This window comes from Accipiter gentilis, chromosome W, assembly GCF_929443795.1.
Source record: "Accipiter gentilis chromosome W, bAccGen1.1, whole genome shotgun sequence".
In the NCBI taxonomy this organism is placed as follows: Eukaryota; Metazoa; Chordata; class Aves; order Accipitriformes; family Accipitridae; genus Astur; species Astur gentilis.
The window spans coordinates 28,024,621-28,040,514 of record NC_064918.1 but is presented as its reverse complement, the minus strand read 5'-3'; positions in this window follow the sequence as shown (position 1 = coordinate 28,040,514).

Here is a 15,894-nt window from a genome sequence, read left to right as displayed (position 1 = left end):
CCTGGATGGCAAAGAGTTAAAATCACTGGAGTAAATGGAACAAGTGGTCTGTGTCAAACGGCAAAGGTAAACTTATGGCTCCCAGGCAAGAAGTAGATGTCATCTTTAACACCTTTAACAGACTCCCACAGGGATATAAACATTCTCCCACAATTGCTCATGCTGTGCTTGCAGAACTTTTACAAACAGTCTCACTCCTCCAGGATGTGAAACTATACTGATATATAGATGATGTTCTGATTGGGGGCACTTCCCCTGAGACAGTGGGGGGAGCAGCAGCAGCAGTGCGACAGGCACTACAAAGAGCAGAAGTTGAGATCCCACCTGAGAAATGTCAAGGACCAGGCAGAGAGGTAAAATTTTTAGGTACTTGGTAGATTGCAGGTAGTGCAGCGATTCCACCGGACACCCTAAGTAAAATAGAACAGTTACAAATGCCCCAATCTAGGAAAGAACTACAATAACTCATGGGTACTTTAGGATACTGGAGAAAACATGTACCTAGATTATCTGTCATTGCTTGCCCGCTGTACTCACTTTTACAGAAGGGAAAACTGTGGAAATGGGACTCAGAACAAGAAGAGGCAGTTAGAACCTTAATACAGGAATTAAAAACATACCAATCACTGGGACCAATTGACCCCCATGACCCTATTATAGCGGAATGGGGTTTTGCAGAACATGGTACTTATTGTAATCTATTTCAAACTGGCCCTAACGGACCAAAGAGACCTTTACTGTTTAGCTCAACTGCATTCAAAGAAACAGAGCAGAGATACTCTGAGTGGGAAAAGGGACTTTTGTCTCTAACCTAAGCATTTAAACAAGTTGAGAAAATACACCAGGGACAACCTGTTCAGACTAGAGGGCCATTTAATCTGCTAGATACAATCCTAAAAGGAACTGCTCCTCTGGAAGGAATTGCACAGAATGCTACCATCGGGAAATGGTATGCATACCTGGAAGGAGTAGCAGATGAAATGCAATTGACTGAAGGACATACGAAAATTTCCAAATTACAAATGCCTATAAACACTGACCCACTAGCATTAAAACAGCCATTTAAACCTTCACCATTTCTAGATGCACCCCCCCTCACTGAGGAAACATCTACTGAAGGCATTTGGTTTACCGACTCCTCAGCAAAGAGAATAAATGGTAAATGGCACTATAAGGCTGCTGCATTAGAAATTAACACTGGCAAACAAGTAACAGAAGGTGAAAGTAGTGCACAGGTAGGACAACTAAGGGCAGTTGTTCTAGCAGCACAGAATGGAGCAAAAGTTATCTATGTCGACTCCTATGCGGTATGGGCAGGAGCCACACAATGGCTTTGCCAATAGGAAGCCCTAAATTGGGAAGTAAATAGGTCCCCAGTCTGGAGAACCGAGGATTGGCAACTATTACTAAACATAGCCAGAAAAACACCATTCACCACGCCAAATAAAATAAACCAGCCACAAACTGGAACCAACAAGTAGATGAACTAGCCAGAAATAGGAAGATAAAATTAGAAAATACAATAGATTCTGAATGGTACCCACTAGGGGAATGGTTACATCAAAAATTAGGACACGCAGGTTGAGAAGCACTTTTTTTTGCTGCCCAAAGTCGAGGTTGGCTTCTAAACAGGAAAACATGTGAAACCATTCTTACAGAATGCGCCAATGTAGACTGAAATTGCAAACAGGTCACCCTGCTCTGTGATCAGTGTCACCAGCTACAGCAAAGATCATGTGACTTTGGAGCACACATTACTGCGCAAGCCAGTACAGCTCAGAGAGAGACATGTATCTTACGGTTTGAAATGCCCCCATGTAAGTTGTATTTTAACTACCTGAAGGAAAGGAAAATAGAAGAAAAGACAGAAAGAGGTTTCCACAGCATAGTAACACTGAAGTGCACAGACCTGCATCAGTTGCCTGCTTAAGAGAAAAAAACCTGATAACAAATCACCTCATTTGGCAGTGTTAGATTGAATTGGGAGACTGAGGAGACGAAAATATAGATGTGTTCTTTCTATGACACGATTCGGTGTCTCAAATTGAAAAAATACTTACTTATCTGGATGAAGCACAATTAAATGTTCAAAGACTGCCTTTCTATTAATCTCTTTCCTTTTAAGGGCTATCTGATCCTTTTCTGAAGTGAAGAAATGGTTTTCTTTTTGATATAACATTTCTCTGTAGATAGGCAATAATTAGAAATGGTCAACATTTTTTTTAAAAAAAATTTGTTAGTATATTTCATTTTTTAATGCAAGGTCATATAGATATAAGGATAGTCATTCTTTGATGTGTTTGAGTCAAATAAACACATAGGAATCAGAAGAAAATTTGTATTTTATAGAAAAATAAGGCTGGAAGGGACCATAAGTAATCTAGTGTATTACTGAACTCAATAAACATTCCTGTCAGATGTTTTTAATGTGTTCTTAAAGACCTCTAATTTGAAAACCTCCTCAGTCGATATTATTGTTCCATTATTCCATTAGAAGGTCCTCTTTTTTTTCCAATGCAAAATCTAAATCTCCTTTTCTGCATTTTAAGCCTATTATTTCTTTCCCTGTTTACCACTTGTAGAGACATGTAATCTGTTTCATTCTTCTTTGTGATTGTGTTCCTCTTAGTTTTCTCTTTTAGTCTAAAACCTCTCATTTCTCTCAATCTTTCCTTGTAAATATTTTTTTTTCTAGACTTCTGGTAATCCTCACTTTTTCCTCTCTCTAATTGGGCCACCTCTTTCTTTAAACACTGTGACCAAAACTGGATGTATTATTATTCCGTCTGATGCATTTACAATCCTGAAGAGAGATTTTTTTAAAAACAATTTGGTTCTAGTTAGACAAAAGGTCAGTTTCACACTAACTACATGATCTTTACATACTCTTTCTAAACTTTTTAGTAGTCTTTAGAGAAATAAAAAAGGTCAAGGGATCTGTTGCAATTTACCACTCCAGTAGTTCCCTTTGGATGGAAATTTCTTGGATTCAGACGCTGCCCATGAAATAACTGGAAACTGTTTTTGCATCTGGTGCAGTTCTCATCACTGTACCCAACACATGTTGCACAGCTCCTATGGCAAGCTTCACATTGTCTAGAGATGTCATCATCGGAGAAGTGAGCTCCACACTCACTCACACATGTGCCACCTGTGAGTAGAGGGGAAGGATCACCTCCCTTGACCTGCTGGAAATACTTTGTCTAATGCATCCCTGTTAGCCACCCTTGCTCCAAGAGCACATTGCTCGTTCATGTTCAACTTCGTGTCCACCAGGACCCCCAGGTCCTTTTCTGCAAAGCTGCTTTCCAGCCAGTGAGCCCCCAGCATGTATTGGTGCATGGGGTTGTTCCTCCCCAGGGACAGGACTTGTCACTTCCCCTTCTTGAACTGCATGAGGTGCCTGTCAGCCCATTTCTTCTGCCTGTCCAGGTCTCTCTGAATACCAGCACAACCCTCTGGTGTATCTGCCACTCCTCCCAGTTCTGTGTCATCAGCAAACTTGCTGAGGGTACCCTCTGCCCCATCATCCAGATCATTAATGAAGATGTTGAACAGGATTGGATCCAGTATTGACCCCTGGGGTGCACTGCTAGTTACTGGCCTCCAACTAGACATTGCACCACTGGTCACCACTCTCTGGGCCTGGCCATTCATTAAGTTTTCAAATCACCTCATCCATATCCTAAATCCTGGCACATACAAATCTTACAAAAGTACAAATCTGGATCAAAATTTTATGGTTAAGTCCCAGTTTTTATACTGGTCCAATAAAAAATCTAAGTGCAGATATCCCTAAGATTTTTAGATATACACACATTTTGAGGACCAGATGAATCTCTAGTTTCTGGTGTATATAAAGCTAAACTCAGGTAAATCTGATTTGATTTAAGGGTTTGCATACTGCAAATGATGCCTTATGTTAGTGCAAAGTACCTGATTCTACAAAGCTGTAAATGCCCTCAACCTCCACTGACTGCAATAGAACTGATTTTAGAATTTCAGAATTTGAGTCCAAATTCTCCAAGGAAAAAGTTTCAAATACTTTTATATATATATCGTACCTGGTACTTTACCTATGTGAGAGAGAAAAACCTTCCTTACATGAGTTACACTTGTCCTTGTCACAGCTATCACAGGTGCTAGAACACTCTATACACTGCAGGGAACTTTCATCTCTGTAGGTATTTTCTGGGCAGTATTAATAACAATGCTGTTTATAAGATGAAGTAGAATATAATTGGTAAGTTTGTTCTGAGATCATGGAATTTATTTTCTGTATGTTTCTAGGTATAGCAATGGTAAGGCTCTATTCTCATCCTAAGGAACAGAAATTATTCCTCTAATGAAGGATTCAAAGTGTACTTGTGGATATGTCACCTATTCAACTGCCAAACATTAACAACTCACATTTGCTAATATCAGGGTTCTTACGAATAACTAATTTTATTTCCTTTTTTAAACATAGGCACAAAAATGCATGCTTAATTAGAAATTGCTATATTGTCATTGTAAAGACCTGATCACTTGGATATATATATAAAAAACACAATGCCATTGTTTATAGCTAGCATTTTTTATCTACTTGTTCTTTTGTCTTGGTAATTGTTATAATGATCTCTTAATTGTCTCTTTGAAAAAACAAAAGTTATTCCTTTCCCTCTGTTTAAGTTAAACTTTCCATTAATCTATAATTTTTGTTTCCATGGTGGGTTAGCCTTGGCTAACAGCCAAACTCTCACCCAGCCACTCACTCCTCCCCCGGCCCCGCAGCAGGATGGAAAAGATAAAGACAGGGAGATCACTTATCAATTACTGTTGTGGGCAAACCAGACTCAACTTGGGGAAAATTAACTTAATTTATTGCCAACTAAAATAAAAATTTAATTACTTATCTGGAGAGTGGGAAACAAAAAGATGTACATTAAAACACCTTTCCCCCCCACTTTCCCAGGAACAACTTCATTCCTTCACTCCAGACTCCTGTCCTCCCTCCCTTGTTATTGCCAAAGGTTGCATTCAGTCCCCTCAGTGAGGCAACGAGCAGCCCAAAAGGGGGGAGTTACAGTCAGTACATAGCAGTTTCTCTCTGCCACTCCTTCCTTCTCCCACTTTTCCTCTGCTCCAGCATGGGTTCTCCACAGCCTGCAGTTCCTGTCAGGAATACCCATCTGCTGCGGCATAGGTCCTCCACAGGCTGCAGGGAATATCTGCTCTGCTATGAGGATCTCTTCCTCCTCCTCTGACCTTGGTGTTTCCTCTGTTGTTTCTATCTCTTTTTGTTCCCACCTTCTCCTTCTGTCAAGTGTTTTCTACCTTTTCTTAAATATGTTTTCACAGAGCTGCCACAAATATTGCTGCTTGGCTCAGCTTTGGCCTGCGGTGGGTCTGTCGCTGAGTCAGCTGGAAACAGCTGTGTCCGGCACAGGGCAGCCCCTTACCTCTTCCCACAGAGGTCACCCCAGCAGCCCCCCACTACTAAAACCTTGCCACATACGCCTATAATGCAGTTTCTTTGCTTAACCTCTTCAAATTTTTCAGTGTACCTCCTGAACTGCAGATACCAGAACTGGACACAATAAACTAAAAATACATTAGTTCCAAAGACAGAGGCAGTATTTAATCTTCACACACTTTCTGTACAATATTCTTCTCTTTGTATATACAAAGATCACATTAGTCCATAAGCTTTAAACACCTTGATGGTGTATGATCAGCTAGCTATTCAGCATTTCCCAAGACCTTTTCCAAAGTGACGGTTCTCAGATAGGCAATAGTTTAAAGGAATGAGACAACATATACAACATGGATTTATGTTGCAAAGCATACATTTTTGCTTTAGAAAAATGTACGGGCATGAAGAGCTATGCTTAACATGTAGTAGTTCCGAATGCATGTCATGCAGATTCTTGGGTCATCTGGAATTAAAAATGCAAAATCAGGTAAATAACATTCAGAGTTAAAATAAAAATGCTAAAAAGAAGTACTGTTGCACTATGTTTATTTTAAAATTTCTTACATTAAAATAACTAGAGCCATAGCCAGAACATTATTATATCTGAATCTCTGTTTATATTTTTTGGGAGATATGTTCTTTCACAAACAGGTCCTGACCTGTATTTTTCAAATTACTTGTGATTTTTGAGTCATCAGTGTAAGGTGCCTTGAAAGTGCTGAGTGCTTAGGAAGTTGAGTTCCCACCTTCTGAAAGCTGAATCTTCCCAGGAGTTCAGATTAAGCAAAATGGAGGCTTAGAATGATGTCCTGGTTTCAGCTGGGATAGAGTTAATTTTATTCCTAGTAGCTGGTATAGCTCTATGTTTTGGGTTATATCTTTCTGAAAAGATTTCAGCCATCATCCAGGTGAGCACATTATCACCTGGATGCTACAATGCTGGGATAATGGGGCCAGTAGCCTGGAATTAGAGGGTAGGGAAGCCAAGCAGTTGGGGTCCCTTTCTAGGGAAGAGGGTATTAACAAAGCAATTGGAAAAGGGGCACAAGCCCTCAGCCTCTAGAGGTGAGTCCTGTCAGGTGTGAAGGAAAGGTACCCCTTCAAGGAAGATGTTATATGTTGAGGATTTCTTGGCTGGGCGAGGGCATGTGAGCAATCCAGCCATTAGGTGGGAACAAAGCATAAGTTTACAAAGTGCTGGAGCAGACAAGGACGCTGTGTCCTTGTACACTGGGAAAAAGGAAGATAAGAAGAGCCTGACAAGCAACTCCTGGATGCCGAAGAATGAGATAAGTAACTGCTGGACACCTCGTGAAGAAGCTTGCACAGCCAATAGAGGATAAGATAGCGTTGCATGAAACGGGGTATTGTACCAATTAGAGTATTGTATAAGGCGCGTGCACAAGCGCATAAGGTATATAACTGTGCTAAAAGTTGTAGTAAAGGGGCTTCACTTGATCACATTGGTCTGTGTGTGATGTCCCCTGTGGATCCTCCACCGCAATTGGTGCCCGAACAGGGACCCTCAGATCGACTCTTTACTGTCTCTGACGAGAATCTCTAGTGCAGCTGAACCAACGAGGGAGCGGAGGAGCCGGCCAAGAGTGTTCCTGCTGCCCTGGCAGGATGGCATGAGCTTCAGCTAAGCTGGGAAGCACGACATGAGCTTCAGCTGAGCTGGGATGCGCGTATGTTTGAATCTCGCCCTGAGCTGAGAAAACGAGGAGACGCGCGGAAGCTTGAATCTCGCCCTGATCAGGTGAGTGGTCGGAGAAGGAGATGGGGTTGGACAAAAGGCAGGAAGCAGTCCTAAAGCTCCTTCATCATTTTCTCTCTGAGAGAGGACTGAAATTCGATAATTCTGTGTTAAAGGGGTTACTTTTATGGGCCTGGGAGAAAGAACTTATCCCGAGTATAAATGTCGCATTTGAAGAAGCGACCTGGGATAATATAGGCAAGGCCCTGTGGGACGCTACTAGCTGCAAGGGGGGTAAGGTAAAGGAGATAAAAAAATACGCAGAGCACTGGAAGGTAATTTGAGATGTGCTGCAGGCAATGAGGGCGGACCGGCAGGCAGCCGCCGCTGTCTGCCCGGCGGTGACCCCCTCTGCTGCCTCCACGGCTGCCGCGTCAGCCTACCCCGCTGGAGTTGGGGGGACATTCTCTACACAGCTATCTCTACCCCCCCGAGCATCCATTTCCGTTAACGCTAAGACGTCTGCACAGACACAGCCTTTGCCTATACACAGCCAGGCCGCTGGTGCCGAAAAAATTCCCCCCTCTGTTACTCCACAAGAAACAGGGGAATTAGAGGGGGCCGACTGTCGCCCGACAGATCCGAAGCCGACAGACTCGGGGGTGACTAATGCGGATAAACAGATTGAGGGGGAGAGGGAACCATCTCCATCGGGTAGTGCGATGGAAGAGCTGAGGGAGGTGGTGAACCAATTACAAAAACTGACAGTACGGTCGGAAGAACCAGAAGTGAGGGAGAAGCGTTCATCCTCCCGAAAGGATGAACCGAGAAGGCAAGAGAACGAAGATTCTGGCCGTATACCAGTCCCGCTCCCTCTTCCCCCCTTCTCGCCACCCCCTCCGGCACCTCCCTCGGCCCCTCCCCTCCCCTCCGGCCCCCTCCACCGCCCCCTCCCGCCTCCTTCTCACCGCCCCCTCCCCTACCGCCCCCTCCCTCCTCCCCTCCCTCCTCCCCTCCCTTTCCGCCCCCCCCTCCGCCCACTTGCAGCGGCGCGTGTCAGCCGGCCATGGGGTGGCCGCCGCCAGCCGCGGCCGGCCCCGGGGCAGAACCATCCGCGGCCCCGCCCCCGCCCTTTAATCCATCCCGCCTCTCGGAACAGAGACGGTGACACCAACCGCGCCCGCGATAGATGCGGAGCCGCCTGTAATAGCCGCTGCAGACCAAAGGCAGAGACATTGGAGGGGAGTAATAAAAGAGGCCATTATAGAAGGGACTATGCTCCAAGCATTCCCAGTTATTGCATCAAATGGACAGAAAAAATGGGAGGCGTTTGACTGGAAGGTCATTGAGAAATTAAGGAATGCTGTGAGTCAGTACAGAATCAAATCTATGTTAACTCACCAAATACTGCAATTCATTTTTTCTGCTGATACGCTGATACCTCAAGATATTAAACAGCTAGCACAGTTGGTTTTGACACCCGCCCAAATGTTAGTGTTTTTCCGGCAGTGCGAGACGTTCTGTGATCGGGAACAAGCAACACCACGACATCAAACAGATCCCTTATGGGGAGTAACCACACAGATGCTGATGGGTACTGGACCCTTCGCATCAGGGAACACTCAGTTACAATGTATCACTGAGGTTCATCATCTATCACAGATCTTGGCGTATCAAGCTTTTCTTACCATACCAGACAATATGCGCAGCCATGCTTTTACCCAGGTGAAACAGGAGAATAACGAACCTTTTGCACAGTTTATTAATAGACTGCATAGGGCAATCTATGACCACCCTGACATGAACGAGAGCATGAAAGAAAACATGTTCAAAATACTTGCTTTTGAAAATGCTACTGAAAAGACACGCAAAGCATTGTGTAATTTGCCGAAAAATGCAGATGTCGTTGATATGATAGAATACATGGATCGATCAGTGGACTCACAGAAAGCAGCCTATGTTGCCGCAGCTCTACAAGCTACAAAGAAGCACAAGGCCAGTAAGACACCCTTGGTCAAGTGTTTTAACTGTGGCAAACGTGGTCACATTAGGAGCAAATGTACAGGTACTGCTAACATTAAGTGCTGCAACAAGTGTAAGAAAGATAACCATACCACCAAGAATACAGGAAGAAGGGAAACTTTACACCGAGCGCGAAGGCCCCTCGCGCAACGACACAAATGCAAGGGGCTTGGGCTGCCAGCCCTCAGCTAGCCTCGCAACCACCAGATCCGCCACTGCAGGAAGCTCTGGAGTGGATGTGGAAACCGCAGTAGACACTACGTTGATGGATTCAGGCGTACACTTGGTGGATAGCAACGTAAAGGGACCACTGGGGTTCGAGCTTAGTGCATTTTTAATGGGACGATCTTCAACAGCTCTAAAAGGAATTTTGGTAGTCCCAGGGCTTATTGATGCAGATTATTGTGGGACTGTGAAAATTATGATTCATGTTTTAATCCCTCCTGTTTCTATTCCTAAAGGTACCAGAATAGCACAATTAGTTCCATTCAGGTCGTGTGTTCCGAACCCAGGTGAAGTACAACGTGGAGATGGTGGATTCGGCTCCACAGGGAAACCGCAGGTATACTTTGCCATGGACACAACAAGAGATAAACCAGAAAAGTTAGTGCAATTGGAAGGGCCTGACGGAGTTGTCGTCAAGAAACCGATGACAATCAATACAGGAGCTGATGTTATGATTATTTCATGACGCATTTGGCCTCCATCATGGCCAGTGATCAATCCAAATTTTGGCATTGCAGGGATAGGGGGCACACAAGCCACCTTAATAAGTCAGCTACGAATTACACTTGTGTGCCCCAACGGTGAACACATTACGACGCGTCCGTATGTCATGAGTACCCCAACTGAATTGTTTGGCCTCATAGGCCGTGATTTATTGAGCCAAATGAAAGCAACGTTAGTGATGCATCCTTTTTAGGAGCGGTCACGGAGGGGCAGCCAATCCTGAAAATTAGCTGGAAAACAGATGAGCCTGTTTGGATTGATCAGCAGCCGCTAAATTCTGAAAAGTTGCTAAAAATACAAGGGTTAGTTGAGGACCAATTGAGAGCGGGACATGTTGTTCCTTCTACTAGTCCATGGAATACATCAATATTTATCATTCCCAAGAAAAGTGGGAAATGGAGACTGTTACATGACCTTAGAGCTGTGAATGTGGTGATGCACAGTATGGGAGCCCTGCAGCCAGGTTTGCCGTCTCCAGTTATGCTTCCAGAAGAATGGGATTTGTTAATTATAGATCTAAAGGATTGTTTTTTCACCATTCCCTTGCACCCAGATGACGCTGAACGGTTCGCCTTTTCGGTACCATCGATTAACAAGGCAGAGCCATATAAGAGATACCATTGGGTCGTGTTACCGCAATGAATGCACAATTCCCCCACGATGTGTCAGGTGTATGTGGCCTGGGCATTAGAGCCTGAAAGAAAGCAGTTTCCTCAGTCAATTATTTATCATTATATGGATGACATTTTGATAGCGGGAAGGAACTTGCCACAGGATGAAATTTTAACTCAATTGCAGGACATCTTAAGCCATCGCGGAGTAATAATCACTCCTGAAAAGGTGCAAGAGGCAGCACCTTGGAAGTATTTGGGGTGGCACATAGATGCGAGCAATGTTAAACCTCAGAAGGTTCAAATAACATGAGAAATTTCAATGTTACATGATGTCCAGAAGCTTGTGGGAGATATCCAGTGGGTGCGGAATCTTTGCGGTATCACTAATGACAATATGGCCCCTCTGGTAGAACTCTTGGGTATGAGCACACTGTGCAGATGAGAAAGGGGAAATGACAGAGCTGACCAATTGGTTGCAGCGCCACGGGAGCCTCCTCCAGGGAATCGTTTTCAAGAAAGCACGGCAATCACATGCGTTCTTGCACCAACCCACTAGGATGTTAGCAAAGCGATTTGACTTACCACTTACTGATGCCCAAGGTATCATTAAAGCATGCCCCGATTGTCAAAAGGAAGGGCTGGGCTTGGGCTGTGGGGTTAACCCACGAGGTCTTTTGCCATTGCAGTTGTGGCAAATGGATGTCACCCATGTCACGTGGTTTGGTGCAAAGCGTTCTGTGCATGTGTGTATTGATACCTATCCTGCTGCCATGTGGGCCACGGCACGAACTGGAGAAAAGGCCTTACATATTGAATGACATCTTCACGCTTCTTTTGCAGTGCTGGGTGTGCCTAAAGAAATTAAGATGGACAATGGCCCGGCTTACGGTTCTACACAGTTTGCTCGATTTTGTAATTTGTGGGGAATTCACCATGGTACGGGTATTCCACATCTTCCCACAGGACAGGCTATTGTCGAACGGGCCAACCAAACCCTAAAGAGCATGCTGCAAAAACAAAAGTGGGGAACTCAGGGCTTACTCCCAGAGGAACGATTGGCCAAAGCCTTATTTGTGCTAAATTATCTTAGATTGACAGGTGATCACAAAGACCCACCAATGGTAGTGCATCATGTTCTTTTACAGGCAGAAAGGATGCAACAAAGTACAGGAATCATGGTAATGTATAAGGACCCAGAATCCGGGAAATGGTGCGGATCAGCAGAAGTAAAACTTACTGGGAGATCCTGGCTAAGTGGGTCAAGCCATGGCTTCGCACTGATGCTGGACCCGGAATTGTCCCAATGGCAACTGGCACGGCACTGGTGGGTGCTGAAGCCACTGATCCGACAGATTCTAACTAATAGAGTATTACTAGCGGACACCGAGTCCTTCAGACAGGTTTTTAGAACAGCGTGCCTTATTGTATATAGAACTTGCTTTAGGTAAAAAGTGTGTTAAGCATAATTTGATTAAACATAGTGTGATTACGGGAAGACAGTGTGGGGTAAACGTAAAAGTTAGTTAAAGCCAAAATTAGGGGTAAGGTCTATTTCCATTAATAACCTGGGAACGAGGTTGATTGTGTTTCCACAGATACAGGCCCATGACAGACTCCTGTTGAGTTTGCACGACATCATCATCTGAAGCATCATAGATGGTGTGGCAATATGAATACCACCTCAGCCGAAATCTAATGTATAGATCACCTTGGCTAACATAACAGGTCAAGATTCTCTGTGCATCGCAACCGCATCATAAAGCCCATGAACCAATAGACAAGATGGCTATGACTCGTGCAGCGCGCCTGGCCAGCGAGCGCATGCGTCATAGATTGCAACCGAGGCGGACTTTTGGCACCCGCTGGCCACGTGTGCTAAAACCCGTTTCTCTGCAAATGTATAAATACCGTGATTTTCCGAAGAGCATCGGGCTGGTGTACGGTGAGGCCATCATTGCCTCTGTGGGGACGCCCACGGAAAGCTGGCACCTACCGATTGCTGGGCTGAGTTCGCAGAGCAAGATGGATGGTTCATCTTCCTCATAGTCCTCATGGTCTGGGTCATTAGGGGTAACGGGTTGGCTCAAAGAATTATGGGCATTGTTGTAGTTATTGTGATTTTAGCTATTGTAATAATTTTACCTTGTTCAGCTTGTTAAGAAAAAATGGCATCCCAAGTTATTAAGCAAGCCTGGATTGCTCAAAAACAAAAAGGGGGAATTGTTGAGGATTTCTTGGCTCGGCGAAGGCATGTGAGCAATCCAGCCGTTAGGTGGGAACAATGCATAAGTTTACAAAGTGCTGGAGCAGACAAGGATGCTGTGTCCTTGTATACTGGGAAAAAGGAAGATAAGAAGAGCCTGACAAGCAACTCCTGGATGCCGAAGAATGAGATAAGTAACTGCTGGACATCTCGTGAAGAAGCTTGCACAGTCAATAGAGGATAAGATAGCGTTGCATGAAACGGGGTATTGTACCAATAAGATTATTGTATAAGGCGCGTGCACAAGCGCATAAGGTATATAACTGTGCTAAAAGTTGTAGTAAATGGGCTTCACTTGATCACATTGGTCTGTGTGTGATGTCCCCTGTGGATCCTCCGCAACAGTTATATGTCACCCAGGCAAGTGGACCACCATGGAGAGAGGTATCCAGTACCTGAGGGAATTAGCCATGTTGGAGGTGATTTATGATGACATGGAAAATGAGCAGTTATCCAGAGATCCAGATCAAGTGCAATGCACACAAGCCATGTGGCGGATGATTGTACGGAGCGCACCATCATTGTCTGCCAACTCATTGGCAGTAATGACCTGGATAGATGAAGAGGGACCAATGGTGGATGAATTGGATGGCCAAATCCAGCAATACTAAGAAAGTCTCTCTTCCTCCCTACAAGCCTGCATTTCGGCTGTGTAGAAACTCTCCTGGGATTTCCAGCAAGTCAAAGAGGATATGTCCTACTCCCCACCTGAATGGACCAGTATCTCAGCTATTAGAAGTAAGTGTTCCTCTGCTCAAGAGAGAGGATATAGTGGGTACACACCATGGGCCACCCTATGGTTTTGCCTGCGTGACCATGGAGAGGACATGAGGAAGTGGGATGAAAAAATCTACCTCAACCCTACAGGCACGGGTACGTGAGTTGCAAGAAAAAACAACCACAAAACGGAATTCTTCCAGCAAAAGTGCTGCTCCAGTTTCCAGTGGGCAGTTCACCAGAGAGAGTAGAAGGGCTGACCTTACTTCTGATCTTAATAAAGGCAATTCTGTTTCGTATTTATGAGAAGTGAGTAACGAATACAATGACTAGGAGTAGAAGGGCCCTGCCTCCAGCCAGGTGGAGGAAAGAGATAACCGGGTCTATTGGACTGTGTGGATTCGATGGCCTGGCACGTTAGACCCACAGGAGTACAAGGCTCTAGTGGACACCAGTGCACAGTGTACTCTAATGCCATCAAGCTATAAAGGGGCAGAACCCATCTGTATTTCTGGTGTGAAAGGGGGATCCCAAGAGTTAACTGTATTGGAAGCTGAAGTAAGCCTAACTGGGAATGAATGGCAGAAACACCCCATTGTGACTGGTCCAGAGGCTCCGTGTATCCTTGGCATAGACTACCTCAGGAGAGGGTATTTTAAGGACCCGAAGGGGTATCAGTGGGCTTCTGGTATAGCTGCCCTGGAAGGAATTGAACAGCTCCCTACCCTGCCTGGTCTCTCTCAAGACCCTTCGATTGTGGGGTTGCTGAAGGTTGAAGAACAACAAGTGCCAATTGCTACCACAACGGTGCACTGGCGGCAATATCGCACCAACCGAGACTCTCTGATTCCCATCCATACACTGATTCTTCAACTGGAGGGCCAAGGAGTGATCAGCAAAACTCGCTCACCCTTTAAAAGTCCCATATGGCCAGTGCGGAAGTCTAATGGGGAGTGGAGACTAACAGTTGACTATCGTGGCCTGAATGAAGTCACGCCGCCGCTGAGTGCTGCTGTGCCAGACATGCTAGAACTTCAATACAAACTAGAGTCAAAGGCAGCCAAGTGGTACGCCACAATTGATATCACTAATGTGTTTTTCTCAATCCCTCTGGCAGCAGAGTGCAGTCCACTGTTTGCTTTTCCTTGGAGTGGCATCCAGTACACCTGGAATCGATTGCCCCAGGGGTGGAAACACAGCCCCACCATTTGCCATGGATTGATCCAGACTGCACTAGAAAAAGGTGAAGCTCCAGAACATGTGCAATACATTGATTACATCATCCTATGGGGCAACACAGCAGAAGAGTTTTTTGAGAAAGGAAAGAAAATAATCCAACTCCTTTTGAAGGCTGGTTTTGCCATAAAAGAATGTAAGGTCAAGGGACCTGCACAGGAGATCCAGTTCTTAGGAGTAAAATGGCAAGACGGGCGTCGTCAGATCCCTATGGATGTGATAAACAAAAGAGCAGATATGTCCCCACCAACTAATAAAAAGGAAACACAGGCCTTCTTCTGTGTTGTGGGGTTTTGGAGAATGCATATTCCAAATTACAGTCTGATTGTAAGCCCTCCCTATCCAGTGACATGGAAGAAGCATTATTTTAAATGTGGCCCTGAGCAACGACAATCCTTGAACAAATTAAACAGGAGATTGTCCATGTAGTAGCCCTTGGGCCAGTCTGGGCAGGACAAGATGTTAAAAATGTGCTCTACACCACAGCCAGGGAGAATGGCCCCACCTGGAAGCTCTGGCAGAAAGCACCAGGGGAGACTTGAGGATGACCCCTGGGGTTTTGGAGATGGGGATACAGAGGATCCGAGGCCCGCTATACTCCAAGTAAAAAAGAGATATTGGCAGCATATGTTGCGACCCAGACTGGACAGACCAGGGAGTCATGTTTAATTTGAAATTCCCTCGGGCTAAATTAAGGTGAAACAACACCAAACGATCAGTTAAAGATTTTATTCATGACAGAAGCAAACTGAACTGGGGAGGCATGATAGTAGGTGGCAGGTTTTCTCACAACAGGAATTGGCATAAGACTACTTCTGTAAACCATGTAACCCAGGGTAACCATATACATCAATTCAGGGAAGAAGGAGATCCCTCCTGTTGAGTCATGAGATTCAGAGCAGACCTCCTTGCTCTGAACTCCTCCTCAGAGAAGGGCCTAGGGGTGGCTGGATCCACTCTTAGACTTGGTCAACAGTTTATGTCTTGAAATGGATGAGGTGTAGGGGTTGTGGAAAAGGAAAAAGGAAAGAGAGAAGACAGAGAAAAAGGAAGAGAGAAAGATTTCACCAGTCCTGGGTCCAGCGTTGGTTCAGTCAGCCGAGGGGTCCAGTTCCAGTGGCCTTGGGCACCTGGGGCTTCAGTTTGTGTCCTTTTATCATCC